The 14,275-nt window shown below is 43.6% G+C and overlaps 1 protein-coding gene across 1 annotated transcript in view; it reads left to right on the forward strand.

Annotated features, from left to right (window-relative positions):
- The first annotated feature begins 1,688 nt into the window (after window positions 1-1,688).
- SEMA4G (semaphorin 4G) overlaps window positions 1,689-14,275 on the forward strand; it is a 305,506-nt gene continuing 292,919 nt past the window's right edge. Inside the window, exon 1 of the mRNA XM_077455317.1 lies at window positions 1,689-1,944. The gene's annotated coding sequence lies outside the window, so the exon portion shown is untranslated. The remainder of the gene's footprint in view (window positions 1,945-14,275) is intronic.

The following is a 14,275-nucleotide window of genomic DNA, read 5'->3' on the forward strand; positions in this document are numbered from 1 at the left end:
CAAGCATGCATGTTTGTACTTTGGACTTTTGTCCGACAGACTTGTGTACACACGCTTGGAAAATCCGACAACAGACATTTGTCTGTGGAAAATCTATAAGCCTGCCATCCAAAATTTGTCAGTGGAAAATCCGACAACAATTGTCTGATGGAACGTACAAATGATTGGATTTTCCACCAACAGCCTGTCATCACACATGACATCAAACAAAAGAATCCAGCGGTGCCTCCGGTGTAGGCAGCATCCATCTTCAAGCCCCTCTTCCTTCCGGGCCATGGACTCCGGCTCTGTGATTCACCGGATCTGTGTGACGTCACTCCCGTGCATGCGCACAGTAATGGCACACGCTAGGGAAGAAACGGCACTGCATACTGGCCCATTATGTGACCCTTACCTGCAAAAGAATCCAGCAATGTCCCCTGTGTAGGCAGGGTCCATCTTCAAGCCCCTTTTCCTTCCGGGCCATGGACTCTGACTCTGTGATTAGCCGGGGCCACGTGACGTCACTCCCGCACATGCGCATAGTAACAGCACACGCTAGGGAAGAAATGGCACAGAGTTTAGTTTCTTCCCCGCGCATGCACCGTTTACTTTATTGGTGGACTACAAGTAAAATATCTCCTAAATGGCGCATGTTTCAAAAGAAAGCTCTATTTGTGTGAAAAAAGGACAAAGATTTCATATGGTTACAGTGTTGCATGACTGAGTAATTGTCATTCAAAGTGTGAGAGCATCGAAAGCTGAAAATTGGTCTGGTTAGGAAGGGGGTTTTAGTGCCCAGTGGTCAAGATGAGCCGGTGATTGGCTTTTTTTTTTCTCTTCCGCTGTCAACGTGAGGAGAAAAAACAAAAAAACAATCACTGAGCTTTTGTTTTGATCATGTGATCAGCTGTCATTGGCTGACAGCTGATCACATGGTAAGGGACCGGCCCCTTACACCTGAGTCTCAGTGACTCGGTGATCACGGCGCGCGCAGGGAGCGTGCACAGGGGCGGCCGTCATATTATGACCTCTCGGGAATTCACATCGTCATTCGGCCATAGCGCGGATGTCAGGTGGTTAAGCACCTACCTAAGGAGAGGGTGCTACATGAGAACATTTTAACTTTGCAAGAGAATGTTCCCCAGAGCTTAATAAATGTGGTGAAAATAATGCAAATACCCAATCAGGTGCAAGGAAAATAATAATAATAATAATAAAAAAAATATATATATATATATGTATATGTATATATATATATATATATATATATATATATATATATATATGTGTGTGTGTGTGTGTGTGTGTGTGTGTGTGTATATATATATATATATATATATATATATATATGTGTATATATATATATATGTGTATATATGTATATATATATATATATATATATATATATATATATATGTATATATATATATATATATATATATATGTATATATATATATATAAATATGTATATATATATATATATATATATATATATATATATATATATATATATATTTATTATTTTATTTATTTTTTTCCCTTGCCATGATGGAGGTCAGCAGAGCTTCATCTCATTTACTAAACTAAGGGCAGCGTGAGAAATCTCCTGCACAGCGAACAGCCTATTTGCCTTTGATAAATCATCCCTATTGCATAGGGAACTATTCCATGCTGAACACACAGGAGAGCCATGCAGCTCCCTTGGTCTGTGTATTCCTGCAGTACCCGGACTCGGCCACTAGGCGGCGGGGCTCTACCTGTGTGCTGATGTGTGCTGGGCTCACTTCCTAGCAGCGCGTTGTCTTTGTGAGTCCGGAGGAACGTTCGTATATATTGGAGCTGATCGTGCAGGAGACAAGCAGGGAGCCCTCGTGGGGTGACAGACCGGGAGTAGTGCTGTGATTGTATGGTGGGGAGGTCATCGGTGAGGATCCAGAGGGGGAGCTGCCTGCACTGACCCGGTAAGGACAGGTGCTGATCTGACCCTATATGGGGGAGGGGAGCTGTGCCCATTGATTCCAGTACACTCATACCTGGCTGCCTCTGTTATCCAGGATCATGTTGCTGGGGGGGGGGGGGGGATCTGCAGTACAGGGGGGGTGCACTGACTCAGGTCCCCCCAGAATCATCAGAAGAGGGGGGTGTACTCAGTATTGTGATCAGCTGCTGCTCTGTATGATCTCTGAATGCAGGTGACCCCCTCCACCTCCCCTCCCCCCCAATCTGTTTTACTTGGCCAGCATATAGATGATAAAAGGCTTGCGTTGATTTATAAAGCGACATTATTATTATTATTATTATTACTGCAATGTATCCGCTGTACCGTGCATCGTACAACTCAGTTGAAGTTAACCCCGGCAACGATCTGCGAATGACGCACGCCGCAACCTTTAATTAACCCCCGACTCTCCAGGAAAATAGTGTCCTCCCCCCTCCTTCCCAACGGTGACCTCGTCATTTTCAGTTGCGCAGCATACAGATGTCAACCTTTTTTTCATGTGGTGGCTCCAATTTTATCCCTATTATTTTTAGGACCCCCCCCCCCATAAAAAAATGCTCAGCATCCTATCTGTGCAGACCCCCCAAAAACTCCAGGTATTGGTTATTGGCTGCAAAGGGGTTAAGGTGGATGGCGGTGGATGTTGCGTTGACGGTAATGACTTAATGAACAGATCTCTGCTAGGTGTTTCATACTTCTGTAGGAATTGCGCTCCGTGTATTCGCACCTTTTCCGCTTTTGTTTAATGTAAATAATTGTCGGATGTGACCTGTTACGTGGCCGCGTAATTGCTGGATTATTATCCACTGGAGCTCCATTCTTCGCCTCAGCACCATCGGTCAATTAGTGTTTTTTTTTTTATATACTACTTGTATGTATTTATTTAGTTGACATTTTCTAATCTGTGTATTGCGAGCCGTGTAGGAGTAAATGTTTTTCTAAGGGACTAGTGGACGGCACGCCAAGGTCAATTTATGAAAATGGAGCAAAAGCGCTCTTTGTTCTTGTAGCAGTCCATTAGGAGTCCTCTTTTATTTCCCGGAAAGGAGAAAAATATTAAAAATCTGCATGAGCCCCAGAATACAGGGAAGAAGCTAATGTTAACCCTTTAACGTTCTGCTCCACCGTTTGGTAGACTTGGTAAAAAAAAAAACGAGTAGTGTGTACTAGACTTAGAACGTTAAAGGGTTAAAGCGGTGGTAAACCCGCAGATTTTTATTTTTTTTTAACCTGTAAGGCAAAAGGCATAATGAGCTAGTATGCACCGCATACTAGCTCATTATGAAATACCTTAGAAGAACGAGTTGTTGCGCTGTGAGTGGCCAGAGCCGCAATGTCGTCACTCCCACGCAGGAGACTTCTTTTCGGCAAGGTCTGGCGGATCTTTCAACCTGGGAAATTCAGAGCGCATGCACCGCTGAAGACGACGGCTGCATGCAAGGGGAATATCTCCTAAAACATACAGGTTTAGGAGAAATTCTTTTTACGTACAGGCAAGCCTTTTCATAGGTCAAAGTAAAAAATAGAAATGGGTGTACAACCGCTTTAACGCATGGTTTTAGCTGTGGCTTAGAGATGAGGGTCAGCGCTGAGAACTAATGCTGGCCATACGCGATATGAAAAATCGGCAGAACCTATTTTTGAAAAACGAACATTTGGCCGTGAGCGCAAACGATAGTGCCATCATGTAATGACCGATAAATCGTTCAGTGGACATAAATGAATGCGTTTTTTGTTTATGTGTGTGTGTGTGTTTTTTTTTTTGTTTTAACGTATACCTAGTGCAGACGGTTAGGATGGGAAACGCATTAATCTTTCAATTTATCGCTCGTTTGGCAGAAAATTTACAAACTTGTATTTTTCGGTTTTTTTTCGGCTCAAAAGCATCCCAAGGATTATGGATTTTGTGCCCATTAACTGGCCGAAAAACAAACTGTCTAAATGACCGAATTTCAGCCGAATTTTCGTATAGTGTATGGCCGGCATAACTCTGTCTTCCTTTAGAGCCAAATATTGATGCTTGTTGTGACTATGCAATGGTATGGTGGACTAGTTGTGTGTGTGTGTGTGTGTGTGTGTGTGTGTACAACAGAGGATCATGCACACCAATGTAACAGACACTGCGCTCAGATCTGCAAGTTGTATTGTTTGTTTCAGGGATCTGAATGCAGCAGTGTTCTATGCTGTAGGCCAGGGATATGCAATTAGCGGACCTCCAGCTGTTGCAAAACTACAAGTCCCATCATGCCTCTGCCTCTGGGTGTCATGCTTGTTGTCAGTCTTTATATGCTCCATGGGACTTGTAGTTCTGCAACAGCTGGAGGTCCACTAATTGCATATCCCTGCTGTAGGCCCTTGCAGACAGTTGCATTTACATCTGTAATACTGCGATGCGTAAAGATCCGTAAAATCAAAATAGAAAACATTTTACTGGATCTTGTCGGCAGAAAGTTCCTGAGTAAAAAACATGAATGTGGTCTGAGAAATGCTTGCATTTACGCATAAATGCGTATACGTGTATAATGCGCATAAAAATTACAGAAGGCTTCCAGCTCCCAGAATGGAAAGAGGGATTTGAAATGTGTATGTGTAAAATACTGACCAGTCAGGCATCTTGCACTTGGTGCTGATGCTTGAATATCTGCTTTTTGGACCTAATTGCAGGCGTTTGTTGTGCATGTATGTGCGTTCTTACATTTGAACGGTCAATGCATTCCCAGGGTAAATTCAATAATAATTCTGCTCATATGCGAGCCGAAAAATACTGGGGGCCCAGATTTTTATTTATTATTATTATTAATAAGATTATTTAATAATATTATTATTATTAAATAATAATAATATTATTTAATAATAATAATATTATTATATATTTTTTTTTCTTACCCAAGGATATGCATCGTTTGATTACACCGTTGTGTGTACAGGTACATTGTAAACTATGGGCTGCATTTCAGATCAGTAAAAAAGCCAGTTGTACTGAGCTTTTTCAAGCTGCAATGTGCAAGAGGCCTAACGTTTTTTTTGGGGGGGGGGGGGGGTGGTTTTCAGGCTCAGTTCACATTGGTGCCATGCAGGAAGCCCTGCAAATCCATTGCAGGTTCCCATATCGCACCCGACTAGCAGGCAGCTCACACTGCCATATGCAAACCACTGGAAGTGTCAATACAAAGTTAATGACACCCCCAGATCGGTTTGCATATTGCCGTGCGAACTGTCAATTTGGACATGTATCAGATCGCATGGGTGTTAATCATCTGATCTGGTGTGGACCAAAGGGTCCTGCATGACTTTGGTGCGAATTCAGCCTTACAATCTGTATGGCTGAATTTGCATTGCACGGACATCGCATGTGATTTGCACAAGCAGTACGGTGCAAATCACATGCAGTGTTGCACAGCGCACAAATGTGAACCCAGCCTCAATCTGATTGTGGTACTAGTTTACTACCATTTATCGGCCGTGTGCACAGGCCCATAGAAAACATTGGGCTGCATTGAGATCCATAAACAAATAAGAAAGTCCTGAGCCCCGATTCACACATATGCGACGCGGGAACCAGCGTGATTCCAGTGCAGGTTTCTGCATCACATTTCCCTTGCGGGCAGTTCACACAATTCCCCCCCCCCCCCCCCATCAACAGACACTGCTGACAGGGGAGTCAGCAATTGTCTAGGCGGGGCAGGAGAAGCTGTCCCTTCCGTAAGATGACAGTGATTATTGCTAGTGGCTGTAGCAGCCACTAGTGGTGATCGCAAGAGAACCCGGCAGGCTGGTTGTACCCAAGTTGATTGATGGATGAGCTTGGTTCGTTCAGCCTGCTGAACCAGCCGAGATTTGAAACGTGTATGGCTGCTGGCCAGCCTAATGCCGCGTACACACGGGCGGACTGTATGGCCTACTTAGTCCGTCGAAACACATTTCAGCGGACAGTCCGCTCGTGTGTGGGCTTCAGCGGACTTTTTCAGCGTGCAGTCTGGCGTACTAAGTATTTCGGATTTTTCGAAATTCTGTCCGTCATACTTTGGTTTCAGCGGACAATCCGCTCGTCAGTAGGCTAGTTCGACGGACTAAGAATGGCGCATGCTCAGAAAGGATTTACACGGCGGAAGGGTGCATTGCTGTGTATTGGACTTCCTATTTCTAGTCCCGTCGTACGTGCTGTACACGTCATCGCGCAAGCTTTCGACGGACTGTTTGTGCATCCGTGTGTGGTCAAGTCCGTTCATTCGAAAGTATGACGGACTGTCCGTCGGATTGTATGACGGACTAAGTAGGCCATACAGTCCGCCCGTGTGTACGCGGCTTAAGGCTTTTTGCCTTCTCCATATGTTAGGACATGCATGTGGTGCGAACAATCTCTATGATTAAAGTTCTTGTTGGAGTAGGGACACCCACCACCCACCCTCCTCTAAAAAATGTCCCTATTATGTTTAAAAAAAAAAAGTAAGCTAAATTCCAAAAATATGTACCTAAATCCATGTTCAGCTGACATGCTGAGTTTACAATCTGTTCTTTTTCACTTTAGCGCTGCGCAAGCTGTTGGCGCTATATAAATCCTGTATAATAATAATAATGACTTTAGGCTGGGTTCACACTTATGCGGATTTCCCCACATCCAAGTCACATGACCGAGTGTGACCGGCTCTCGCCATGGTCTGCACTGCAGAAGGGTCCTGTGTGTCTTTGACTCTGTTTGAGGTCTGCTGTGGGCCACTCCGCAAATGGTGTGAACCCAGCCCTAAAGTGAGAGGGTCCTTTGTGTCCATATCACTGCCTACTGAGGTGGGCACTTCCCTTTGTGTCCATCAGTAAGGACTAGACCTGTGGCTTCAGTGACGACATACTGAGGTGGCGGGGGATCACCAGCTTCACTAGTGGAAAAGACCATGTACAGGTGGGGATGGCGGTGGAATTTACTGTTGCCCAGAGAAACAAAACAAGTACAAATAATTATGTAATAATGTGACAGTCACATCAAAAATGACTTTATGGTGAACATATTAGAGATAACACAAAAATAGGTCACGGAAACCCAATGCACTTTCTCTTCAAATTGCTTAGCCAAGAACAGAAGGAATTATGTATGAAAATAAGAAGCATGGTTGGTATGGGTGACACTTTTCAGAAGTCAGTCCCACAGTCTAGCCTTCAGCCTAAGGACTGAAAAGAGTACTAGGGTCCATCGGAAAATGGAACCATTATTATATTCATCATGGTTGCTCAGCCTAATTCAGATGGTGGCACTTGAGTTGTGAAAGTTTTTTTTTTTTTCCTTTTCTAGCCCAGGTTCACACTGAGCTATGGGAATGAAGACATGGGAGTTCAGCTGAACTCGCACAATTTCACTCCCGCATGTCAGTCCAGATTTCGGGCCCAATTTCAGAGACATCTGTGCAGAAACCGCTTCTAACTTCAGCTTGTTCAGTTAAGCTTTGACAGTTGAATCTGGTGGACCAATTATAGTAAATATTTCCCAAAAAGTCATTGGGATAGTCAACCAGATGTGTTTAGCTTGGATTGTCATATTGCGTTTACAGGGGTAAACAAGTAACAGAAGCATGTGGTGCGAAGCATCTAGCAATACCTAGGACCTTTCGAGAAATAGACAAACCCTTGGTAAATCTGGACTATGTGCATGTAGGTCAAATTAACATACCTTGGGCTTGCCTGCTCTTGGTTTTACTGCATCTTCCACCTTCCCGATGGTCACCCTGGAGATCCTGAAAAAACTTGAATGTCAGGTTCATCTTCTACCCCACCCAACAAAGCAGTGCTTCAGTGGCGTATTTCCTGACCGGTGTATCATCAAAGACTGAAGTCTGTGTATATACCATATCATTTGAGGATGGGCTTGGGGAAGGGGGGATATGGTAAGATAGGTGTCTACTGTACAGTGTTACTTTGCCTTATGTATTCATAAAATAGATTTACATTCACTGCTGTGGGTGCAGACACATACTTCCTAAATCTTGTAAATCTGTTGAAATTAAACAGAAAATCTACTGTATAATATGTTGAAGGAAGAAAAGTTTTTAGTGCTTTTTAAATCTGAAGGTTATGGATAACACCCCAGATAATGCTAGCAGCCCCTAATGACGTGGACAGGCCCACTAGCAGATGTACTGGCCATCTATAGTCCAGGTGATTGGAAGGACAGTTTTTGCTGCCACTAAATATGAACCCATCCTGATGTAGGAGTAAGACCCCTTTCACACCACACCGCCCATAGCGTCGGCGGTAAAACGGCACTATTTTTAGCTGCGTTTTACCGCCGGATTTGCGGCACATTTTGGCCGCTAGCGGGGCGCTTTTACCCCCTGCTAGCGGCCGAGAAAGGGTTAAAACCGCCAGCAATACGGCACAATAACGGATTTCAATGGGGAGCAGCGGTGGAGGAGCGGTAAACACACCGCTTCTTCACCGGCCAAAGAAGCTGCTGGCAGGACTTTTCCCTGACGTCCTGCCAGCGCACTCCTGTAGTGTGAAATCCCTCAAGCTTTCAAACTCCAGACAATGGTGCAGCTTTTTTTGGGCGGATTGCAGGCGCAATTTCTAGCGCTATAGCACTTGCAAAACGCCCTGGTGTGAAAGGGGTCTAAAGGCAAAGGACTCATTATACCCTATTTTACCCATAGCTTAGGGCTCCAGGTTTTGTGCTTCTTACACAAGGTTATGTCTCTTTGTGTGTTGACCTCGACTACAAACACTTTCCCACTGCTGCCCTGCCATCTATCTAAAAGAAAGCATTCCTGATTATTCGGGGTCACTGATTCTAGTTTGGTCTAGGGAGGAGTTGGCACCTCTGTCAGGTTTCTTGTCGAGTGTCCCTGTGGAGATTCATTCTCGCTTTCTGTTCTGGTGATTGTTGCCCTCATGAAACCTCTTCTACTTGTTTCAGGAAGAGCTGTCAAAGTTGGAACTTTTTGGGGAGATTTCTTTATCACTTCCTATTGAGTCTTTGAGCTAGAAATAGTACACACAGTATTTTCCAGTGAGGCGATAGGAATTTGAGAGATGTACTAATGCTTTCCCACAATATGTAGAACTAAAAACGATTGGAGCTTCACTGAAAGTAAACCATAATGTTAATCCTCCATCTAGCTCCATACAGTATTTGTTGTACCATTCGTTTGGAATGGCATCCCAATGCACATCCCCAGTGCATGATGACAGATCTGCATTTTTGCACAACGCAACCTCTAAATCTTCTGTGTGCTGTGTTGTACTCTGGGTAAAAAGAAAGGTGCATTTAGACTGGCCATATATACAGTAATACAATTGTATTAATACATTTCCTTTTACATTTACCTTCAGCTATGTAATGCAAGGGTGTGCCTGATTGCATATACATTGAAAGTGTTTAGGTTTGACCTCATATGGTTTTGGTAAATCCAAAGAAATATTGTACAAGAAAATATTACTATGTGTGGCCACTCTAAAGAGTCGCACACACAATCGGATTTAGGAAATTGTGTGATGACAGAATGTTGGCCTAAAATCCGACCGTTAGTACATTGCATCAGACAATTGTTGGTCAACTTTCGGCCAACAAATGTTGGATGGCAGGCTAGTAAATTTTTGGCGGACAGTGCTCTGTTTGGCGGACAGCGGTCAGATTTTCGCATTGTGTGTACACAAGCCAGTCACACAAGTCCAAAGTACAAACACGCATGCTCGGAATCAATGATCACCAAACACGACATTAGCAGAAGGTGCCCAAAGGGTGGCGCTCAGGAGCTGAAATTCCATGTAGTACGTCACTACGTTCGTGTTTGTTGGCCGACAATTGTGTGCCGTTAGTATGCAAGACAAGTTCCTGGCACATGCCCTGATGCTCTGTTGGCCAACAATCCGATCGTTTATACGAGGCTTTATTTAACTATATCGCTCAATTCTTAACCTCAGCCTAACCCTAATTTAAAAATAAATCCTGAAAAGTAAAGCAAACATGTCTCCATTTGCTTACCACCTTGTTTCCACAGAGCATAGTCACCCTCTGATACCATAATCTATCGTACCTACCTCTCCAATCCATGGGCATACCTAGTTTATCTAGGGCAGGGGGTCTCAAACTGGCGGCCCTCCAGCTGTTTCAAAACTACAAGTCCCATCATGCCTCTGCCTGTGGGAGTCCTGCTTCTGTCAGCCTCGCAACGCCTAATGGGACTTGTAGTTTCGCAACAGCTGGAGGGCCGCCAGTTTGAAAGCCCTGAGCTAGGGGCTTTTGGTTGCAGTAAAAATCATGACTTTTACGTTTTTTCCTATAATGCCCTGTACACACGCTCAGACTTTCTGACGACAAAAAAAAATAAATCTGACGGATTTGTTTAAAGCTGAACTTCAGCCCCCCCACCAAAAATGTAAAGTTAGCAGCTACAAATACTGTAACTGCTGACTTTTATTAGGACACTTACCTGTCCAGAGATCCCGTAGTGTCCTCACTCAAGCCGATTCTTGAATCGACTCTCGGGTTCAGGCGCCGCCGTCTTGGGTAAGGAAAACTGGCAGTGAAGCCTTGCGTCTTCACAGCCGGTTTCCTAATGCACATACGTGCATCAATGGGCTGTCTGCAGCGAGGGACGAACTTGCGGGTGAGTTTGTTGTGGTGAACCCCGGTCAAAACCCCTTCGGGGTGGAGTTCCGTTTTTACCTTCCTACCTTTGTCCCACACTTTAACCCAGACCTTCAAATCCTAATCGCCTCTAAGGGATTCTACCTTCTGAATACCCTAAGACCCCTTTCACACCGAGGGCGTTTTGCAGGCGCTATAGCGGTAGAAATAGCGCCTGCAATCAACTCTAAAACTGCTGCACTATTGTCTGCAATGTGAAAGCCCGAGGGATTTCACACTGGAGCGGTGCACTGGCAGGATGTCAGGAAAAGTCCTGCCAGCAGCTTCTTTGGAGCGGTGGAGGAGCGGCCACAGCTGCTCCCTATTGAAATCAATGGGGCAGCGCTGCAATACCGCCAGCATAACGCAGCTATTGCGGGCGGTTTTAACCCTTTCTCGGCCGCTAGCGTGGGGTAAAAGCTCCCCGCTAGTGGCCGAAATGCGCCGCAAATCCGACGGTAAAACGCCGCTAAAAATAGCAGTGTTTTACCGCCGACGCTATGGGCGAGTCAGTGTGAAAGCCCTCTAAATCACACTGAACAAGGCCTTTAAACTTAACTTAAATTTTTTTTTTCTTGAGTTGAACACAGTGTTTCTAAGAAAGGATAAAGCATCCATGATGTCTGGATAGCTTTTTTTTTTTTTTTTTTAATTGATAATTTTCTGTTGACATTGCAGCTTTATAAATTAAGCAGACAGTTTGTTGGATGTATTTTTTGTGCAGTAAGCAGATAAACCGGAATGACTCGGCACTGGGTCATCAAATTAGTGATTGTAGAGCCCTTTTATTAACAGTTTATTTTGCATACAACTGAATCAGAAGGCCTGGGCTGTGTTTTGCCCCTGGCAGTGAAATGGGTTGTGCAGAACGCCCTTGCACTGTAAAATTTTATGAGCTAAGCAAGTCACTTATTCCACACCTCAAACCGACCTAGCTTTTGTAAACAGAAGCTTTTTTACATTCATTTGTTTTATTCTCTGTAGTTAGTGGGGGGACAGAACTTGGAACAATATTGTGTTCTCATTTTCCTAGCAGTGAAATGCTTTGCTTGGATGTACAATGGAGCTATGCAATAAATCGAAAAATCTGTTTCACCATCAACATGGTTTTTGTTGCATAAGGGATAATTTGTTTCACAGAAGACCACTAAGAAAGTCAAGAGTGTTTAAAGTGTCTAGAAAACTTAACAAAAACCTATGCAGTATATCTGAATATGCATATTTTTCCTTAAAGTGTTACTAAATACAGGACTCTGCATTCACTATATCTGGTCTCCCACGGTACACAAAACAAAACATGGGAATGCAATCGTTTTAGTAAATTCAAACTGCTAAATACCTTTTCCCATCAGCAGGTAAAGCAGTCTTGTGACTTCTATCAGTGTCTGGTTAAAGCATGTAGGCAGAGTTTTCATTCGCCTATGATTGTTTTATGAGGATGCAGGACCCTGACCCTCTGGACAGTAATGATTGTCCCTGTGCTGAACACATGCACTCCCAAAAAACCCAATTTTTTTTCCAGAAATACACACCAAACTGAGCATGTGCAGCTTGTCCCCTAGCCTCTGTACTATCCAGCGATGGTTTGGGGACTCTGGGGAAAAAGCAGAGGATCAGATGAGACCGGATCAAACAGCCTTTTTATACAATGGACCCTTAGGTTCCACAGTGAATATAACAAGCATGCTTTACGGCATGGGTGCTAAACCTGTGGCCCTCCAGCTGTTATGGAACTACAAGTCCTATCCTGTCTTCTCCTTTGGGCGCCATGCTTGTAGCTGTCAGCAGCTTGCAATGCCTTATGGGACTTGTAGTTCCACAACAGCTGGAGGGCCACAGGTTGAACACCCATGCTTTACGGCATATACATACTGATTTTACTGTTGTGGGTTTAGTAACACTTTAAAGAGTAAGTAAAGCCTCTTAAAAAAATTATATATATATATATATATATATATATATATATATATATATATATATATATATATATATATATATATATATATATATACATACCCTGTAAGGCATAATGAGCTAGTATGCATAGCATACTAGCTCATTTTGAATTACTTACCTGAGATCGAAGCCCCGGCACCAGCCCTCGGCCTCCTCCTTCGCCGCCATCTATCCCGGAGTGACTTCCGGGTATCGTGCCTCCGGCGCTGTGACTGGCCAGAGCCGCGATGACGTCGCTGCCGCGCCCAATGTCTACGGCGCATGCCGCTATTCTTGCAAATATCCCCTAAACCAGGGGTCTTCAAACTACGGCCCTCCAGTTGTTCAGGAACTACAATTCCCATCATGCCTAGTCATGTCTGTGAATGTCAGAGTTTTACAATGCCTCATGGGATGTGTAGTTTCGCAACAGCTGGAGGGCCGTAGTTTGAGGATCCCTGCCCTAAACCTTTTAGATTTGGGTGATATTTCTTGCACCTACAGGTAAGTCTTAATCTAGGCTTACCTGTAGGTTAAAGTGGTTGTGATAGGTTTACAAACACTTTAATGCTGGAAAACTGTTACCTGTTGATCCCTTTGGAAATGTAGTCAGCTCTTACTGTCTGATCTGACAACTCTGCCTTTGCCGCACTAAAATCCTAGCCGGTGTTGTCATTCCTGCTTATTGTGCCCACCCCTACCCCTTTGTCCCTCTTCCCACGCATTCCTTGTTTTCTTTTTCAGGCATATGCCCCCCAAGTCGTGTAGGCTTATAGCTGGAAATCAAGCCAACAGGTATAGATAGTCCACAAATTCAGCTCACACCACAGCATCACTTTAACGATAATTAGTTGTTATCCAGTAGGAGATAGGGTCACGGTATTGTATATAAAACCATAAAAATAGGAATCCAACATAGCGTAATATTGTCAAAAAAGCATTTTAATCAATAAAGCATATAAAGGAACACTCACATTTTGAAGAAGTCAAAACGGCACATAGATATAAAAGTTGCAAGCGATGTCTGTAAAGGAGTCCACCCAATGCGTTTCGACCATCGCTTGCAACTTTTATATCTATGTGCCGTTTTTCTAAAAAGAAATTTCCACTTATATTCTCTTTCACATATATTTATTTTTTGTTTAAATGTTTGATTTCACATTTTTTGTGCTCATGCAATAGCATTTGGTATCTATTTATTTAGATGGTTTCAGATATATGCATGTTGACACATTTTTCCTGACACTTCGATATAGCGCTACACAAAATTGTCTGTTTCTGTTTTCCGCGCTTTTGTCTAGAAGCCCTCGTCACAGCGCAGTCACAGCGCAGTCACAGCGCAGTATACACCGATTAATATTGTTTTCTTTCTCAGTAAGGTAATACTACTGTTTTGTGATCTCGTCTACATTATTGGGAGCTGCTGAAAATTCCTGCAGCTGTCCCTGTAAAGCGTCACAAACCTGTTGATGTCATATGGGGGTAAAAAGGCAGTTTTGCTACAAGAACAAATTTAGAAGTAAAAATTGATGCTGACACATACTGTAAAGACACAGGGAGGTTTTGGGGCGAGGGTCATTTATTTCCCCAAGCAGCTATAGAAAAGTTAGTGTACTGCAGATGACTGTTTATTGTGTAATATATACAGTATAACTGGCTTCACCTTCCGTGCTAATGCTTTAATTATATAGAGTGCAGGATTTATTGGGTGCTGGTCATTTGGCTGATGCATAGACAGCAGTGA

Source organism: Lithobates pipiens, unplaced genomic scaffold (assembly GCF_037356315.1).
Source record: "Lithobates pipiens isolate NorthernLeopardFrog02 unplaced genomic scaffold, aLitPip1_a1.2 Scaffold_25, whole genome shotgun sequence".
In the NCBI taxonomy this organism is placed as follows: domain Eukaryota; kingdom Metazoa; phylum Chordata; class Amphibia; order Anura; family Ranidae; genus Lithobates; species Lithobates pipiens.